The sequence below is a fragment of the Pseudophryne corroboree genome, unplaced genomic scaffold, assembly GCF_028390025.1.
Source record: "Pseudophryne corroboree isolate aPseCor3 unplaced genomic scaffold, aPseCor3.hap2 scaffold_367, whole genome shotgun sequence".
Taxonomy (NCBI): domain Eukaryota; kingdom Metazoa; phylum Chordata; class Amphibia; order Anura; family Myobatrachidae; genus Pseudophryne; species Pseudophryne corroboree.
In genome coordinates, this window is record NW_026970019.1 from 563,261 (window position 1) to 582,892 (window position 19,632).

The window sequence follows — 19,632 nt, forward strand, 5'->3', positions numbered from 1 at the left end:
GCCCCAATGCATCATTGAAATTCAAGCTGGAAAGATGATTTTAATATATCACTTGTACATTTTGTATTGCTCTTCTGGTGACAATGTAGTTTGTTTTTGTCAATTACCATTTTAATAATAGGGTAAAGAAAATTAAGTGGATTTTTGAAAGAAAACAATACTGTCAATAAACTATTAAAACAAATTAAAATGGTAAAAGTTATTGTACTTTAAGTAAACATAAAATAGCTAACATATCAATCCCAGTTTTGGATTACTTTAATTAACAAAAAAAAAGCATATAGCAAAGGATAGTTTCAATCTGCCTACCTCTGGGTTATGGGCCCAGCATGCTTCAATTGCAGTACTCTGCTGCACATGTAAGTGCAAGAGATCCTGAAGCACTCACTCATCATGGGAAAGTACCAATGTGTTTCTTCGTTGGTTGATTTAAGAAAATTCTTACAAAAACTCTCCAGATTATTGACTTTTTAAAGTTTTTCTAGGAAACGTTCTAGATGAATGCTTATTAGCCTTTGTCAGTATGTACTTTTTGCAAATTGTCTCTGTGGCGCAATCGGTTAGTGTGTCTGGCTACTAACCAAAATGTTGGTGGTTCAATCCCACCCAGGGACATAATTGACCTTGTGATCAGGTTTTGGTGATATTTAAGTAGACAAGTCAAAATTTCAAACCCCCTCTTATGGTGTAGGGTACCTGGCCTTCTCTGATGTAATCAGAGTTAGATTTGATTCAGTGATTTTATAAAAAAACAGCTAGGAAGCACAATTTAGCAATGGGTTGCAGAGAAAAAAAATATGCTGGCAGAAAAATCCAATTGAGTGATTAAACAGCTCTTCATTTTCTGCCTTTATTTTTATGCTAACAAATTTGTTCTCTAAAAAGTGTCCACAAAGCCAAGTCTCTGATTAACACCTTTGTAGGGATGGTTTTTCACCTATAACTAAATTAAACTTGCTTCATTGGAAAGGCAGCAAGATGCATCCTCATTTCAATGTCTACTGAAATAATACAGGTTGACACCAGGAAACATTAACGCCACTGCATCCTTGCTGCTTTCTCATGTAGAAGTCTGTTTAATGTGAAAACAAGGTGATATCTAATTAGCACACAGGTAAGGAATTAAGAAAATCTTTATTTAAGGGTGAAGATGTTTCTCACAAAATCGTTGCCCCAATGCCTCATTGAAATTCAAGCTGGAAAGATCACTTGTACATTTTGTATTGCTCTTCTGGTGACAATGTAGTTTGTTTTTGTCAATTACCCTTTTAATAATAGGGTAAAGAAAATTAAGTGGATTTTTTAAAGAAAACTATATTGTCAATATACTATTAAAACAAATTAAAATGGTAAAAGTTATTGTACTTTAAGTAAAAATAAAAGAGCAAAAATATCAATCCCAGTTTTGATTACTTAAATTAACAAAAAAAAAATGCATATAGCAAAGGATAGTTTCAATCTGCCTACCTCTGGGTTATGGGCCCAGCATGCTTCCATTGCAGTACTCTGCTGCACATGTAAGTGCAAGAGATCCTGAAGCACTCACTCATCATGGGAAAGTACCAATGTGTTTCTTCGTTGGTTGATGGAAGAAACATTTTACAAAAACTCTCCAGATTATTGACTTTCTAAAGTTTTTCTAGGAAACGTTCTAGATGTATGCTTATTAGCCTTTGTCAGTATGTACTTTTTTGCAAAGTGTCTCTGTGGCGCAATCGGTTAGTGTGTCCGGTTACTAACCAAAAGGTTGGTGGTTCAATCCCACCCAGGGACGTAATTGACCTTGTTATCAGATTTTGGTGATCTTTAAGTAGACAAGTCAAAATTTCAAACCCCCTGTTATAGTGTAGGGTACCTGGCCTTCTCTGATGTAATCAGAGTTAGATTTGATTCATTGATTTTATAAAAACAGCTAGGAAGCACAATTTAGCAGTGGGTTGCAGAGAAAAAGAAATATGCTGGCAAAAAAAATCCAATTGAGTGATTAAACAGCTCTTCATTTTCTGGCTTTATTTTTATGCTAACAAATTTGTTCTCTGAAAAGTGTCCACAAAGCCAAGTCTCTGATAAACACCTTTGTAGGGATGGTTTTTCACCTATTACTAAATTAAACTTGCTTCATTGGAAAGGCAGCAAGATGCATCCTCATTTCAATGTCTACTGAAATAATACAGGTTGACACCAGGAAACATTAACGCCACTGCATCCTTGCTGCTTTCTCATGTAGAAGTCTGTTTAATGTGAAAACAAGGTGATATCTAATTAGCACACAGGTAAGGAATTAAGAAAATCTTTATTTAAGGGTGAAAATGTTTCTCACAAAATCGTTGCCCCCAATGCATCATTGAAATTCAAGCTGGAAAGATGATTTTAATATATCACTTGTACATTTTGTATTGCTCTTCTGGTGACAATGTAGTTTGTTTTTGTCAATTACCATTTTAATAATAGGGTAAAGAAAATTAAGTGGATTTTTAAAAGAAAACAATACTTTCAATATACTATTAAAACAAATTAAAATGGTAAAAGTTATTGTACTTTAATGAAAAATAAAGAGCAAAAATATCAATCCCAGTTTTGGATTACTTTAATTAACAAAAAAAATGCATATAGCAGAGGAAAGTTTTAATCTGCCTACCTCTGGGTTATGGGCCCAGCATGCTTCCATTGCAGTACTCTGCTGCACATGTAAGTGCAAGAGATCCTGAAGCACTCACTCATCATGGGAAAGTACCAATGTGTTTCTTCGTTGGTGGATGGAAGAAACATCTTACAAAAACTCTCCAGATTATTGACTTTTTAAAGTTTTTCTAGGAAACGTTTTAGATGAATGCTTATTAGCCTTTGTCAGTATGGACTTTTGCAAAGTGTCTCTGTGGCGCAATCAGTTAGTGTGTACGGCTATAAACCAAAAGGTTGGTGGTTCAATCCCACCCATTGACGTAATTGACCTTGTTATCAGATTTTGGTGATCTTTAAGTAGACAAGTCAAAATTTCAAATCCCCTCTTATGGTGTAGGGTACCTTGCCTTCTCTGATGTAATCAGAGTTAGATTTGATTCAGTGATTTTATAAAAACAGCTAGGAAGCACAATTTAGCAGTGGGTTGCAGAGAAAAAGAAATATGCTGGCAAAAAAATCCAATTGAGTGATTAAACAGCTCTTCATTTTCTGGCTTTATTTTTATGCTAACAAATTTGTTCTCTGAAAAGTGTCCACAAAGCCAAGTCTCTGATGAACACCTTTGTAAGGATGGTTTTTCACCTATTACTAAATTAAACTTGCTTCATTGGAAAGGCAGCAAGATGCATCCTCATTTCAATGTCTACTGAAATAATACAGGTTGACACCAGGAAACATTAACGCCAATGCATCCTTGCTGCTTTCTCATGTGGAAGTCTGTTTAATGTGAAAACAAGGTGATATCTAATTAGCACACAGGTAAGGAATTAAGAAAATCTTTATTTAAGGGTGAAGATGTTTCTCACAAAATCGTTGCCCCAATGCATCATTGAAATTCAAGCTGGAAAGATGATTTTAATATATCACTTGTACATTTTGTATTGCTCTTCTGCTGACAATGTAGTTTGTTTTTGTCAATTACCATTTTAATAATAGGGTAAAGAAAATTAAGTGGATTTTTGAAAGAAAACAATACTGTCAATATACTATTAAAACAAATTAAAATGGTAAAAGTTATTGTACTTTAAGTAAACATAAAATAGCTAACATATCAATCCCAGTTTTGGATTACTTTAATTAACAAAAAAAATGCATATAGCAGAGGATAGTTTCAATCTGCCTACCTCTGGTTAATGGGCCCAGCATGCTTCCATTGCAGTACTCTGCTGCACATGTAAGGGCAAGAGATCCTGAAGCACTCACTCATCATGGGAAAGTACCAATGTGTTTCTTCGTTGGTTGATTTAAGAAAATTCTTACAAAAACTCTCCAGATTATTGACTTTTTAAAGTTTTTCTAGGAAACGTTCTAGATGAATGCTTATTAGCCTTTGTCAGTATGTACTTTTTGCAAATTGTCTCTGTGGCGCAATCGGTTAGTGTGTCTGGCTACTAACCAAAAGGTTGGTGGTTCAATCCCACCCAGGGACATAATTGACCTTGTGATCAGGTTTTGGTGATATTTAAGTAGACAAGTCAAAATTTCAAACCCCCTCTTATGGTGTAGGGTACCTGGCCTTCTCTGATGTAATCAGAGTTAGATTTGATTCAGTGATTTTATAAAAAAACAGCTAGGAAGCACAATTTAGCAATGGGTTGCAGAGAAAAAAAATATGCTGGCAGAAAAATCCAATTGAGTGATTAAACAGCTCTTCATTTTCTGCCTTTATTTTTATGCTAACAAATTTGTTCTCTAAAAAGTGTCCACAAAGCCAAGTCTCTGATTAACACCTTTGTAGGGATGGTTTTTCACCTATAACTAAATTAAACTTGCTTCATTGGAAAGGCAGCAAGATGCATCCTCATTTCAATGTCTACTGAAATAATACAGGTTGACACCAGGAAACATTAACGCCACTGCATCCTTGCTGCTTTCTCATGTAGAAGTCTGTTTAATGTGAAAACAAGGTGATATCTAATTAGCACACAGGTAAGGAATTAAGAAAATCTTTATTTAAGGGTGAAGATGTTTCTAACAAAATCGTTGCCCCAATGCATCATTGAAATTCAAGCTGGAAAGATCACTTGTACATTTTGTATTGCTCTTCTGGTGACAATGTAGTTTGTTTTTGTCAATTACCCTTTTAATAATAGGGTAAAGAAAATTAAGTGGATTTTTTAAAGAAAACTATATTGTCAATATACTATTAAAACAGAGGGTTTGAGTTTGCCTGCACTGCTACAGTTGATTTCATTAAATCATGTTGAGCCAACAGTATCAGAGTGTCATGAATTTATTACAATGAAACAAGAGATTTCTATATATGTTGGCGGTGCGACCCCAGAGGTATTAAATATGTTTGTAGAAAAGGGAATTGGTCCCTCCAAAGAAATGGGGAACCAAAGAGAAAAAGCCTCTTTGTGGGTGCACTCTTTCAAAAACAATATATATATATATTATCTTTCAATATTTATTGTGTAAAAAATTATACTTTATTTCGACAATTAAAAATGATGTGTATAGAAAAAAGGGCAAAAATACCTATTGGTATACCCTATAGAACAGATAAATAAGGTACAAAGGTGATTATGTCTCATATAATAAGCTCCTCCAAAATAACAATGTATCTCAAAAGATTCTTTGTAATAGTTTGTAGCAACCCCTGTATATAGTGGTGTGTTTTAGAGTGAGGGCAATAATACCAAAACTCTTAACACGGGATGCGATTTAATAAAATCTGAAATGGAGGAGAGTTGATTAATTACATGCTAGGCGAAAATTTATATGCTGATAACTTAAGTAGGCAAAAAAGGATTATATAGCACTAATATGCTTATTACTGTACTTGTAAAGTATTACACAGTGATATTAAATGTTACACAATAAATGTCAGAAGTAACAAGTCCCACAGTAGGAAGCCGTAACTGACAATCGTTGAATTAGATACTATATTTGTATCAATTTGTCTCGCTAATGCGTACAACGAATACTGTCTGCTAAATCAGGTGTAACAAATATTGATTTTCACTGCAAGGATGATTATGCTAAAAAACCAGAACTGGTATATTAATTGGTTAACATTGACCTTGTAATAATAAAGGTGAGTATTGGAAAGTACCCGTGCCGTTGATCCACTGACTTCTGCTGCCTTCCCATGTGTGAAAAAGGTGTCACAGTGAATGGGAGGTGAGAGAGTCAGCGGCCGGAGCGGGTATGAAGGAAGACAGTGGCGTTACTTGCTGTTGTCGGGAAACGGAGAGGGGTTATCCTGATAACAATATTGTCATTGCAGGAAGAAACCCACTCCCGTCCCGCAATGAGTGCGCGCCGAAATACCTCTGATTAAGAGAGGGTCCTGCTGTTGTAGCCCCCGTGGATATCCTTGCTTGAGAAGCGTGTAAGGAGTTTTGCCTACGAATCCGGGTCCGTGAACGTTACACGGGATTCCCGGAAAGACGTCAGAATGACGTCAGAGTGTTTGAGAAGCGGACGTACGTTTCACCCTAGCCGGGTAATTCAACGATTGTCAGTTACGGCTTCCTACTGTGGGACTTGTTACTTCTGACATTTATTGTGTAACATTTAATATCACTGTGTAATACTTTACAAGTACAGTAATAAGCATATTAGTGCTATATAATCCTTTTTTGCCTACTTAAGTTATCAGCATATAAATTTTCGCCTAGCATGTAATTAATCAACTCTCCTCCATTTCAGATTTTATTAAATCGCATCCCGTGTTAAGAGTTTTGGTATTATTGCCCTCACTCTAAAACACACCACTATATACAGGGGTTGCTACAAACTATTACAAAGAATCTTTTGAGATACATTGTTATTTTGGAGGAGCTTATTATATGAGACATAATCACCTTTGTACCTTATTTATCTGTTCTATAGGGTATACCAATAGGTATTTTTGCCCTTTTTTCTATACACATCATTTTTAATTGTCGAAATAAAGTATAATTTTTTACACAATAAATATTGAAAGATAATATATATATATATTGTTTTTGAAAGAGTGCACCCACAAAGAGGCTTTTTCTCTTTGGTTCCCCATTTCTTTGGAGGGACCAATTCCCTTTTCTACAATATACTATTAAAACAAATTAAAATGGTAAAAGTTATTGTACTTTAAGTAAAAATAAAAGAGCAAAAACATCAATCCCAGTTTTGATTACTTAAATTAACAAAAAAAAATGCATATAGCAAAGGATAGTTTCAATCTGCCTACCTCTGGGTTATGGGCCCAGCATGCTTCCATTGCAGTACTCTGCTGCACATGTAAGTGCAAGAGATCCTGAAGCACTCACTCATCATGGGAAAGTACCAATGTGTTTCTTCGTTGGTTGATGAAAGAAACATCTTACAAAAACTCTCCAGATTATTGACTTTTTAAAGTTTTTCTAGGAAAAGTTTTATATGAATGCTTATTAGCCTTTGTCAGTATGGACTTTTGCAAAGTGTCTCTGTGGCGCAATCAGTTAGTGTGCATGGCTATTAACCAAAAGGTTGGTGGTTCAATCCCACCCAGGGACGTAATTGACCTTGTTATCAGATTTTGGTGATCTTTAAGTAGACAAGTCAAAATTTCAAACCCCCTGTTCTGGTGTAGGGTACCTGGCCTTCTCTGATGTAATCAGAGTTAGATTTGATTCAGTGATTTTATAAAAACAGCTAGGAAGCACAATTTAGCAGTGGGTTGCAGAGAAAAAGAAATATGCTGGCAAAAAAAATCCAATTGAGTGATTAAACAGCTCTTCATTTTCTGGCTTTATTTTTATGCTAACAAATTTGTTCTCTGAAAAGTGTCCACAAAGCCAAGTCTCTGATTAACACCTTTGTAAAGATGGTTTTTAACCTATTACTAAATTAAACTTGCTTCATTGGAAAGGCAGCAAGATGCATCCTCATTTCAATGTCTACTGAAATAATACAGGTTGACACCAGGAAACATTAACGCCACTGCATCCTTGCTGCTTTCTCATGTGGAAGTCTGTTTAATGTGAAAACAAGGTGATATCTAATTAGCACACAGGTAAGGAATTAAGAAAATCTTTATTTAAGGGTGAAAATGTTTCTCACAAAATCGTTGCCCCAATGCATCATTGAAATTCAAGCTGGAAAGATGATTTTAATATATCACTTGTACATTTTGTATTACTCTTCTGGTGACAATGTAGTTTGTTTTTGTCAATTACCATTTTAATAATAGGGTAAAGAAAATTAAGTGGATTTTTGAAAGAAAACAATACTTTTAATATACTATTAAAACAAATTAATATGGTAAAAGTTATTGTACTGTAAGTAAAAATAAAAGAGCCAACATATCAATCCCAGTTTTGGATTACTTTAATAAATCTAAAAAAAAAATGCATATAGCAGAGGATAGTTTCAATCTGCCTACCTCTGGGTTATGTGCCCAGCATGCTTCCATTGCTGTACTCTGCTGCACATGTAAGTGCAATAGATCCTGAAGCACTCACTCATCATGGGAAAGTACCAATGTGTTTCTTCGTTGGTTGATGGAAGAAACATCTTACAAAAACTCTCCAGATTATTGACTTTTTAAAGTTTTTCTAGGAAACGTTTTAGATGAATGCTTATTAGCCTTTGTCAGTATGGACTTTTGCAAAGTGTCTCTGTGGCGCAATCAGTTAGTGTGTATGGCTATTAACCAAAAGGTTGGTGGTTCAATCCCACCCAGGGACGTAATTGACCTTGCTATCAGATTTTGGTGATCTTTAAGTAGACAAGTCAAAATTTCAAACCCACTCTTATGGTGTAGGGTACCTGGCCTTCTCTGATGTAATCAGAGTTAGATTTGATTAAGTGATTTTATAAAAACAGCTAGGAAGCACAATTTAGCAGTGGGTTGCAGAGAAAAAGAAATATGCTGGCAAAAAAAATCCAATTGAGTGATTAAACAGCTCTTCATTTTCTGGCTTTATTTTTATGCTAACAAATTTGTTCTCTGAAAAGTGTCCACAAAGCCAAGTCTCTGATTAACACCTTTGTAAGGATGGTTTTTCACCTATTACTAAATTAAACTTGCTTCATTGGAAAGGCAGCAAGATGCATCCTCATTTCAATGTCTACTGAAATAATACAGGTTGACACCAGGAAACATTAACGCCACTGCATCCTTGCTGCTTTCTCATGTGGAAGTCTGTTTAATGTGAAAACAAGGTGATATCTAATTAGCACACAGGTAAGGAATTAAGAAAATCTTTATTTAAGGGTGAAAATGTTTCTCACAAAATCGTTGCCCCAATGCATCATTGAAATTCAAGCTGGAAAGATGATTTTAATATATCACTTGTACATTTTGTATTGCTCTTCTGGTGACAATGTAGTTTGTTTTTGTCAATTACCATTTTAATAATAGGGTAAAGAAAATTAAGTGGATTTTTAAAAGAAAACAATACTTTCAATATACTATTAAAACAAATTAAAATGGTAAAAGTTATTGTACTTTAATGAAAAATAAAAGAGCAAAAATATCAATCACAGTTTTGGATTACTTTAATTAACAAAAAAAATGCATATAGCAGAGGATAGTTTTAATCTGCCTACCTCTGGGTTATGGGCCCAGCATGCTTCCATTGCAGTACTCTGCTGCACATGTAAGTGCAAGAGATCCTGAAGCACTCACTCATCATGGGAAAGTACCAATGTGTTTCTTCGTTGGTGGATGAAAGAAACATCTTACAAAAACTCTCCAGATTATTGACTTTTTAAAGTTTTTCTAGGAAACGTTTTAGATGAATGCTTATTAGCCTTTGTCAGTATGTACTTTTGCAAAGTGTCTCTGTGGCGCTATCAGTTAGTGTGTACGGCTATAAACCAAAAGGTTGGTGGTTCAATCCCACCCAGGGACGTAAATGACCTTGTTATCAGATTTTGGTGATCTTTAAGTAGACAAGTCAAAATTTCAAACCCCCTGTTCTGGTGTAGGGTACCTGGCCTTCTCTGATGTAATCAGAGTTAGATTTGATTCAGTGATTTTATAAAAACAGATAGGAAGCACAATTTAGCAGTGGTTTGCAGAGAAAAAGAAATATGCTGGCAGAAAAAATCAATTGAGTGATTAAACAGCTCTTCATTTTCTGGCTTTATTTTTATGCTAACAAATTTGTTCTTTGAAAAGTGTCCACAAAGCCAAGTCTCTGATTAACACCTTTGTAGGGATGGTTTTTCACCTATTACTAAATTAAACTTGCTTCATTGGAAAGGCAGCAAGATGCATCCTCATTTCAATGTCTACTGAAATAATACAGGTTGACACCAGGAAACATTAACGCCACTGCATCCTTGCTGCTTTCTCATGTAGAAGTCTGTTTAATGTGAAAACAAGGTGATATCTAATTAGCACACAGGTTAGGAATTAAGAAAATCTTTATTTAAGGGTGAAGATGTTTCTCACAAAATTGTTGCCCCAATGCATCATTGAAATTCAAGCTGGAAAGATGATTTTAATATATCACTTGTACATTTTGTATTGCTCTTCTGGTGACAATGTAGTTTGTTTTTGTCAATTACCCTTTTAATAATAGGGTAAAGAAAATTAAGTGGATTTTTTAAAGAAAACTATACTGTCAATATACTATTAAAACAAATTAAAATGGTAAAAGTTATTGTACTTTAAGTAAAAATAAAAGAGCAAAAATATCAATCCCAGTTTTGATTACTTAAATTAACAAAAAAAATGCATATAGCAAAGGATAGTTTCAATCTGCCTACCTCTGGGTTATGGGCCCAGCATGCTTCCATTGCAGTACTCTGCTGCACATGTAAGTGCAAGAGATCCTGAAGCACTCAGTCATCAATGGAAAGTACCAATGTGTTTCTTCGTTGGTTGATGGAAGAAACATTTTACAAAAACTCTCCAAATTATTGACTTTTTAAAGTTTTTCTAGGAAACGTTCTAGATGTATGCTTATTAGCCTTTGTCAGTATGTACTTTTTGCAAAGTGTCTCTGTGGCGCAATCGGTTAGTGTGTCCGGCTACTAATCAAAAGGTTGGTGGTTCAATCCCACCCAGGGACGTAATTGACCTTGTTATCAGATTTTGGTGATCTTTAAGTAGACAAGTCAAAATTTAAAACCCCCTGTTATGGTGTAGGGTACCTGGCCTTCTTTGATGTAATCAGAGTTAGATTTGATTCATTGATTTTATAAAAACAGCTAGGAAGCACAATTTAGCAGTGGGTTGCAGAGATAAAGAAATATGCTGGCAAAAAAAATCCAATTGAGTGATTAAACAGCTCTTCATTTTCTGGCTTTATTTTTATGCTAACAAATTTGTTCTCTGAAAAGTGTCCACAAAGCCAAGTCTCTGATTAACACCTTTGTAAAGATGGTTTTTAACCTATTACTAAATTAAACTTGCTTCATTGGAAAGGCAGCAAGATGCATCCTCATTTCAATGTCTACTGAAATAATACAGGTTGACACCAGGAAACATTAACGCCACTGCATCCTTGCTGCTTTCTCATGTGGAAGTCTGTTTAATGTGAAAACAAGGTGATATCTAATTAGCACACAGGTAAGGAATTAAGAAAATCTTTATTTAAGGGTGAAGATGTTTCTCACAAAATCGTTGCCCCAATGCATCATTGAAATTCAAGCTGGAAAGATGATTTTAATATATCACTTGTACATTTTGTATTGCTCTTCTGGTGACAATGTAGTTTGTTTTTGTCAATTACCCTTTTAATAATAGGGTAAAGAAAATTAAGTGGATTTTTTAAAGAAAACTATACTGTCAATATACTATTAAAACAAATTAAAATGGTAAAAGTTATTGTACTTTAAGTAAAAATAAAAAAGCAAAAATATCAATCCCAGTTTTGATTACTAAAATTAACAAAAAAAAATGCATATAGCAGAGGATAGTTTCAATCTGCCTACCTCTGGGTTATGTGCCCAGCATGCTTCCATTGCTGTACTCTGCTGCACATGTAAGTGCAATAGATCCTTAAGCACTCACTCATCATGGGAAAGTACCAATGTGTTTCTTCGTTGGTTGATGGAAGAAACATCTTACAAAAACTCTCCAGATTATTGACTTTTTAAAGTTTTTCTAGGAAAAGTTTTAGATGAATGCTTATTAGCCTTTGTCAGTATGTACTTTCGCAAAGTGTCTCTGTGGCGCAATCAGTTAGTGTGTATGGCTATTAACCAAAAGGTTGGTGGTTCAATCCCACCCAGGGACGTAATTGACCTTGTTATCAGATTTTGGTGATCTTTAAGTAGACAAGTCAAAATTTCAAACCCCCTCTTATGGTGTAGGGTACCTGGCCTTCTCTGATGTAATCAGAGTTAGATTTGATTCAGTGATTTTATAAAAACAGCTAGGAAGCACAATTTAGCAGTGGGTTGCAGAGAAAAAGAAATATGCTGGCAAAAAAATCCAATTGAGTGATTAAACAGCTCTTCATTTTCTGGCTTTATTTTTATGCTAACAAATTTGTTCTCAGAAAAGTGTCCACAAAGCCAAGTCTCTGATTAACACCTTTGTAAGGATGGTTTTTCACCTATAACTAAATTAAACTTGCTTCATTGGAAAGGCAGCAAGATGCATCCTCATTTCAATGTCTACTGAAATAATACAGGTTGACACCAGGAAACATTAACGCCACTGCATCCTTGCTGCTTTCTCATGTGGAAGTCTGTTTAATGTGAAAACAAGGTGATATCTAATTAGCACACAGGTAAGGAATTAAGAAAATCTTTATTTAAGGGTGAAAATGTTTCTCACAAAATCGTTGCCCCAATGCATCATTGAAATTCAAGCTGGAAAGATGATTTTAATATATCACTTGTACATTTTGTATTGCTCTTCTGGTGACAATGTAGTTTGTTTTTGTCAATTACCCTTTTAATAATAGGGTAAAGAAAATTAAGTGGATTTTTTTAAAGAAAACTATACTGTCAATATACTATTAAAACAAATTATAATGGTAAAAGTTATTGTACTTTAAGTAAAAATAAAAGAGCCAAAATATCAATCCCAGTTTTGGATTACTTTAATTAACAAAAAAAAATGCATATAGCAGAGGATAGTTTCAATCTGCCTACCGCTGGGTTATGGGCCCAGCATGCTTCCATTGCTGTACTCTGCTGCACATGTAAGTGCAAGAGATCCTGAAGCACTCACTCATCATGGGAAAGTACCAATGTGTTTCTTCGTTGGTTGATGGAAGAAACATCTTACAAAAACTCTCCAGATTATTGACTTTTTAAAGTTTTTCTAGGAAACATTTTAGATGAATGCTTATTAGCCTTTGTCAGTATGGACTTTTGCAAAGTGTCTCTGTGGCGCAATCAGTTAGTGTGCACGGCTATTAACCAAAAGGTTGGTGATTCAATCCCACCCAGGGACGTAATTGACCTTGTTATCAGATTTTGGTGATCTTTAAGTAGACAAGTCAAAATTTCAAATCCCCCTGTTCTGGTGTAGGGTACCTGGCCTTCTCTGATGTAATCAGAGTTAGATTTGATTCAGTGATTTTATAAAAACAGATAGGAAGCACAATTTAGCAGTGGTTTGCAGAGAAAAAGAAATATGCTGGCAGAAAAAATCAATTGAGTGATTAAACAGCTCTTCATTTTCTGGCTTTATTTTTATGCTAACAAATTTGTTCTTTGAAAAGTGTCCACAAAGCCAAGTCTCTGATTAACACCTTTGTAGGGATGGTTTTTCACCTATTACTAAATTAAACTTGCTTCATTGGAAAGGCAGCAAGATGCATCCTCATTTCAATGTCTACTGAAATAATACAGGTTGACACCAGGAAACATTAACGCCACTGCATCCTTGCTGCTTTCTCATGTAGAAGTCTGTTTAATGTGAAAACAAGGTGATATCTAATTAGCACACAGGTTAGGAATTAAGAAAATCTTTATTTAAGGGTGAAGATGTTTCTCACAAAATTGTTGCCCCAATGCATCATTGAAATTCAAGCTGGAAAGATGATTTTAATATATCACTTGTACATTTTGTATTGCTCTTCTGGTGACAATGTAGTTTGTTTTTGTCAATTACCCTTTTAATAATAGGGTAAAGAAAATTAAGTGGATTTTTTAAAGAAAACTATACTGTCAATATACTATTAAAACAAATTAAAATGGTAAAAGTTATTGTACTTTAAGTAAAAATAAAAGAGCAAAAATATCAATCCCAGTTTTGATTACTTAAATTAACAAAAAAAATGCATATAGCAAAGGATAGTTTCAATCTGCCTACCTCTGGGTTATGGGCCCAGCATGCTTCCATTGCAGTACTCTGCTGCACATGTAAGTGCAAGAGATCCTGAAGCACTCACTCATCATGGGAAAGTACCAATGTGTTTCTTCGTTGGTTGATGGAAGAAACATCTTACAAAAACTCTCCAGATTATTGACTTTTTAAAGTTTTTCTAGGAAACGTTCTAGATGTATGCTTATTAGCCTTTGTCAGTATGTACTTTTTGCAAAGTGTCTCTGTGGCGCAATCGGTTAGTGAGTCTGGCTACTAACCAAAAGGTTGATGGTTCAATCCCACCCAGGGATGTAATTGACCTTGTTATCAGATTTTGGTGATCTTTAAGTAGACAAGTCAAAATTTCAAACCCCCTGTTATGGTGTAGGGTACCTGGCCTTCTCTGATGTAATCAGAGTTAGATTTGATTCATTGATTTTATAAAAACAGCTAGGAAGCACAATTTAGCAGTGGGTTGCAGAGAAAAAGAAATATGCTGGCAAAAAAAATCCAATTGAGTGATGAAACAGCTCTTCATTTTCTGGCTTTATTTTTATGCTAACAAATTTGTTCTCTGAAAAGTGTCCACAAAGCCAAGTCTCTGATTAACACCTTTGTAGGGATGGTTTTTCACCTATTACTAAATTAAACTTGCTTCATTGGAAAGGCAGCAAGATGCATCCTCATTTCAATTTCTACTGAAATAATACAGGTTGACACCAGGAAACATTAACGCCACTGCATCCTTGCTGCTTTCTCATGTGGAAGTCTGTTTAATGTGAAAACAAGGTGATATCTAATTAGCACACAGGTAAGGAATTAAGAAAATCTTTATTTAAGGGTGAAGATGTTTCTCACAAAATCGTTGCCCCAATGCATCATTGAAATTCAAGCTGGAAAGATGATTTTAATATATCACTTGTACATTTTGTATTGCTCTTCTGGTGACAATGTAGTTTGTTTTTGTCAATTACCCTTTTAATAATAGGGTAAAGAAAATTAAGTGGATTTTTTAAAGAAAACTATACTGTCAATATACTATTCAAACAAATTAAAATGGTAAAAGTTATTGTACTTCAAGTAAAAATAAAAGAGCAAAAATATCAATCCCAGTTTTGATTACTTAAATTAACAAAAAAAATGCATATAGCAAAGGATAGTTTCAATCTGCCTACCTCTGGGTTATGGGCCCAGCATGCTTCCATTGCAGTACTCTGCTGCACATGTAAGTGCAAGAGATCCTGAAGCACTCACTCATCATGGGAAAGTACCAATGTGTTTCTTCGTTGGTTGATGGAAGAAACATTTTACAAAAACTCTCCAGATTATTGACTTTTTAAAGTTTTTCTAGGAAACGTTCTAGATGTATGCTTATTAGCCTTTGTCAGAATGTATTTTTAGCGAAGTGTCTCTGTGGCGCAATCGGTTAGTGTATCCGGCTACTAACCAAAAGGTTGGTGGTTCAATCCCACCCAGGGACGTAATTGACCTTGTTATCAGATTTTGGTGATCTTTAAGTAGACAAGTCAAAATTTCAAACCCCCTGTTATGGTGTAGGGTACCTGGCCTTTTCTGATGTAATCAGAGTTAGATTTGATTCAGTGATTTAATAAAAACAGCTAGGAAGCACAATTTAGCAGTGGGTTGCAGAGAAAAAGAAATATGCTGGCAAAAAAAATCCAATTGAGTGATTAAACAGCTCTTCATTTTCTGGCTTTATTTTTATGCTAACAAATTTGTTCTCTGAAAAGTGTCCACAAAGCCAAGTCTCTGATTAACACCTTTGTAGGGATGGTTTTTCACCTATTACTAAATTAAACTTGCTTCATTGGAAAGGCAGCAAGATGCATCCTCATTTCAATGTCTACTGAAATAATACAGGTTGACACCAGGAAACATTAACGCCACTGCATCCTTGCTGCTTTCTCATGTAGAAGTCTGTTTATTGTGAAAACAAGGTGATATCTAATTAGCACACAGGTAAGGAATTAAGTAAATCTTTATTTAAGGGTGAAGATGTTTCTCACAAAATCGTTGCCCAAATGCATAATTGAAATTCAAGCTGGAAAGATGATTTTAATATATCACTTGTACATTTTGTATTGCTCTTCTGGTGACAATGTAGTTTGTTTTTGTCAATTACCCTTTTAATAATAGGGTAAAGAAAATTAAGTGGATTTTTTAAAGAAAACTATACTGTCAATATACTATTAAAACAAATTAAAATGGTAAAAGTTATTGTACTTTAAGTAAAAATAAAAGAGCAAAAATATCAATCCCAGTTTTGATTACTTAAATTAACAAAAAAAATGCATATAGCAAAGGATAGTTTCAATCTGCCTACCTCTGGGTTATGGGCCCTGTATGCTTCCATTGCAGTACTCTGCTGCACATGTAAGTGCAAGAGATCCTGAAGCACTCACTCATCATGGGAAAGTACCAATGTGTTTCTTCATTGGTTGATGGAAGAAACATCTTACAAAAACTCTCCAGATTATTAATCGTTGCCCCAATGCATCATTGAAATTCAAGCTGGAAAGATGATTTTAATATATCACTTGTACATTTTGTATTGCTCTTCTGGTGACAATGTAGTTTGTTTTTGTCAATTACCATTTTAATAATAGGGTAAAGAAAATTAAGTGGATTTTTTAAAGAAAACTATACTGTCAATATACTATTAAAACAAATTAAAATGGTAAAAGTTATTGTACTTTAAGTAAAAATAAAAAAGCAAAAATATCAATCCCAGTTTTGATTACTAAAATTAACAAAAAAAAATGCATATAGCAGAGGATAGTTTCAATCTGCCTACCTCTGGGTTATGTGCCCAGCATGCTTCCATTGCTGTACTCTGCTGCACATGTAAGTGCAATAGATCCTAAAGCACTCACTCATCATGGGAAAGTACCAATGTGTTTCTTCGTTGGTTGATGGAAGAAACATCTTACAAAAACTCTCCAGATTATTGACTTTTTAAAGTTTTTCTAGGAAAAATTTTAGATGAATGCTTATTAGCCTTTGTCAGTATGTACTTTTGCAAAGTGTCTCTGTGGCGCAATCAGTTAGTGTGTATGGCTATTAACCAAAAGTTTGGTGGTTCAATCCCACCCAGGGACGTAATTGACCTTGTTATCAGATTTTGGTGATCTTTAAGTAGACAAGTCAAAATTTCAAACCCCCTCTTATGGTGTAGGGTACCTGGCCTTCTCTGATGTAATCAGAGTTAGATTTGATTCAGTGATTTTATAAAAACAGCTAGGAAGCACAATTTAGCAGTGGGTTGCAGAGAAAAAGAAATATGCTGGCAAAAAAAATCCAATTGAGTGATTAAACAGCTCTTCATTTTCTGGCTTTATTTTTATGCTAACAAATTTGTTCTCAGAAAAGTGTCCACAAAGCCAAGTCTCTGATTAACACCTTTGTAAGGATGGTTTTTCACCTATTACTAAATTAAACTTGCTTCATTGGAAAGGCAGCAAGATGCATCCTCATTTCAATGTCTACTGAAATAATACAGGTTGACACCAGGAAACATTAACGCCACTGCATCCTTGCTGCTTTCTCATGTGGAAGTCTGTTTAATGTGAAAACAAGGTGATATCTAATTAGCACACAGGTAAGGAATTAAGAAAATCTTTATTTAAGGGTGAAAATGTTTCTTACAAAATCGTTGCCCCAATGCATCATTGAAATTCAAGCTGGAAAGATGATTTTAATATATCACTTGTACATTTTGTTTTGCTCTTCTGGTGACAATGTAGTTTGTTTTTGTCAATTACCATTTTAATAATAGGGTAAAGAAAATTAAGTGGATTTTTTAAAGAAAACTATACTGTCAATATACTATTAAAACAAATTATAATGGTAAAAGTTATTGTACTTTAAGTAAAAATAAAAGAGCCAAAATATCAATCCCAGTTTTGGATTACTTTAATTAACAAAAAAAAATGCATATAGCAGAGGATAGTTTCAATCTGCCTACCGCTGGGTTATGGGCCCAGCATGCTTCCATTGCTGTACTCTGCTGCACATGTAAGTGCAAGAGATCCTGAAGCACTCACTCATCATGGGAAAGTACCAATGTGTTTCTTCGTTGGTTGATGGAAGAAACATCTTACAAAAACTCTCCAGATTATTGACTTTTTAAAGTTTTTCTAGGAAACATTTTAGATGAATGCTTATTAGCCTTTGTCAGTATGGACTTTTGCAAAGTGTCTCTGTGGCGCAATCAGTTAGTGTGCACGGCTATTAACCAAAAGGTTGGTGGTTCAATCCCACCCAGGGACGTAATTGACCTTGTTATCAGATTTTGGTGATCTTTAAGTAGACAAGTCAAAATTTCAAATCCCCCTGTTCTGGTGTAGGGTACCTGGCCTTCTCTGATGTAATCAGAGTTAGATTTGATTCAGTGATTTTATAAAATCAGCTAGGAAGCACAATTTAGCAGTGGGTTGCAGAGAAAAAGAAATATGCTGGCAAAAAAAATCCAATTGAGTGATTAAACAGCTCTTAATTTTCTGGCTTTATTTTTATGCTAACAAATTTGTTCTCTGAAAAGTGTCCACAAAGCCAAGTCTCTGATTAACACCTTTGTAAGGATGGTTTTTAACCTATTACTAAATTAAACTTGCTTCATTGGAAAGGCAGCAAGATGCATCCTCATTTCAATGTCTACTGAAATAATACAGGTTGACACCAGGAAACATTAACGCCACTGCATCCTTGCTGCTTTCTCATGTGGAAGTCTGTTTAATGTGAAAACAAGGTGATATCTAATTAGCACACAGGTAAGGAATTAAGAAAATCTTTATTTAAGGGTGAAAATGTTTCTCACAAAATCGTTGCCCCAATGCATCATTGAAATTCAAGCTGGAAATATGATTTTAATATATCACTTGTACATTTTGTATTGCTCTTCTGGTGACAATGTAGTTTGTTTTTGTCAATTACCATTTTAATAATAGGGTAAAGAAAATTAAGTGGATTTTTGAAAGAAAACAATACTGTCAATATACTATTAAAACAAATTAAAATGGTAAAAGTTATTGTACTGTAAGTAAAAATAAAAGAGCCAACATATCAATCCCAGTTTTGGAATACTTTAATTAACAAAAACAAATGCATATAGCAGAGGATAGTTTCAATCTGCCTACCTCTGGGTTATGTGCTCAGCATGCTTCCATTGCTGTACTCTGCTGCACATGTAAGTGCAATAGATCCTGAAGCACTCACTCATCATGGGAAAGTACCAATGTGTTTCTTCGTTGGTTGATGGAAGAAACATCTTACAAAAACTCTCCAGATTATTGACTTTTTAAAGTTTTTCTAGGAAACGTTTTAGATGAATGCTTATTAGCCTTTGTCAGTATGTACTTTTGCAAAGTGTCTCTGTGGCGCAATCAGTTAGTGTGTATGGCTATTAACTAAAAGGTTGGTGGTTCAATCCCACCCAGGGACGTAATTGACCTTGTTATCAGATTTTGGTGATCTTTAAGTAGACAAGTCAAAATGTCAAACCCCCTCTTATGGTGTAGGGTACCTGGCCTTCTCTGATGTAATCAGAGTTAGATTTGATTCAGTGATTTTATAAAAACAGCTAGGAAGCACAATTTAGCAGTGGGTTGCAGAGAAAAAGAAATATGCTGGCAAAAAAATCCAATAGAGTGATTAAACAGCTCTTCATTTTCTGGCTTTATTTTTATGCTAACAAATTTGTTCTCTGAAAAGTGTCCACAAAGCCAAGTCTCTGATTAACACCT

The 19,632-nt window shown here is 34.7% G+C and overlaps 2 non-coding genes across 2 annotated transcripts; both read left to right on the plus strand.

Annotated features, from left to right (window-relative positions):
* The first annotated feature begins 541 nt into the window (after nucleotides 1–541).
* Nucleotides 542–615, plus strand: TRNAS-ACU (transfer RNA serine (anticodon ACU)). Its single transcript has one exon. It is a non-coding gene; the product is annotated as a tRNA-Ser (tRNA).
* Nucleotides 616–4,038: 3,423 nt separating this feature from the next.
* Nucleotides 4,039–4,112, plus strand: TRNAS-ACU (transfer RNA serine (anticodon ACU)). The gene has a single exon. It is a non-coding gene; the product is annotated as a tRNA-Ser (tRNA).
* Nucleotides 4,113–19,632: the final 15,520 nt, after the last annotated feature.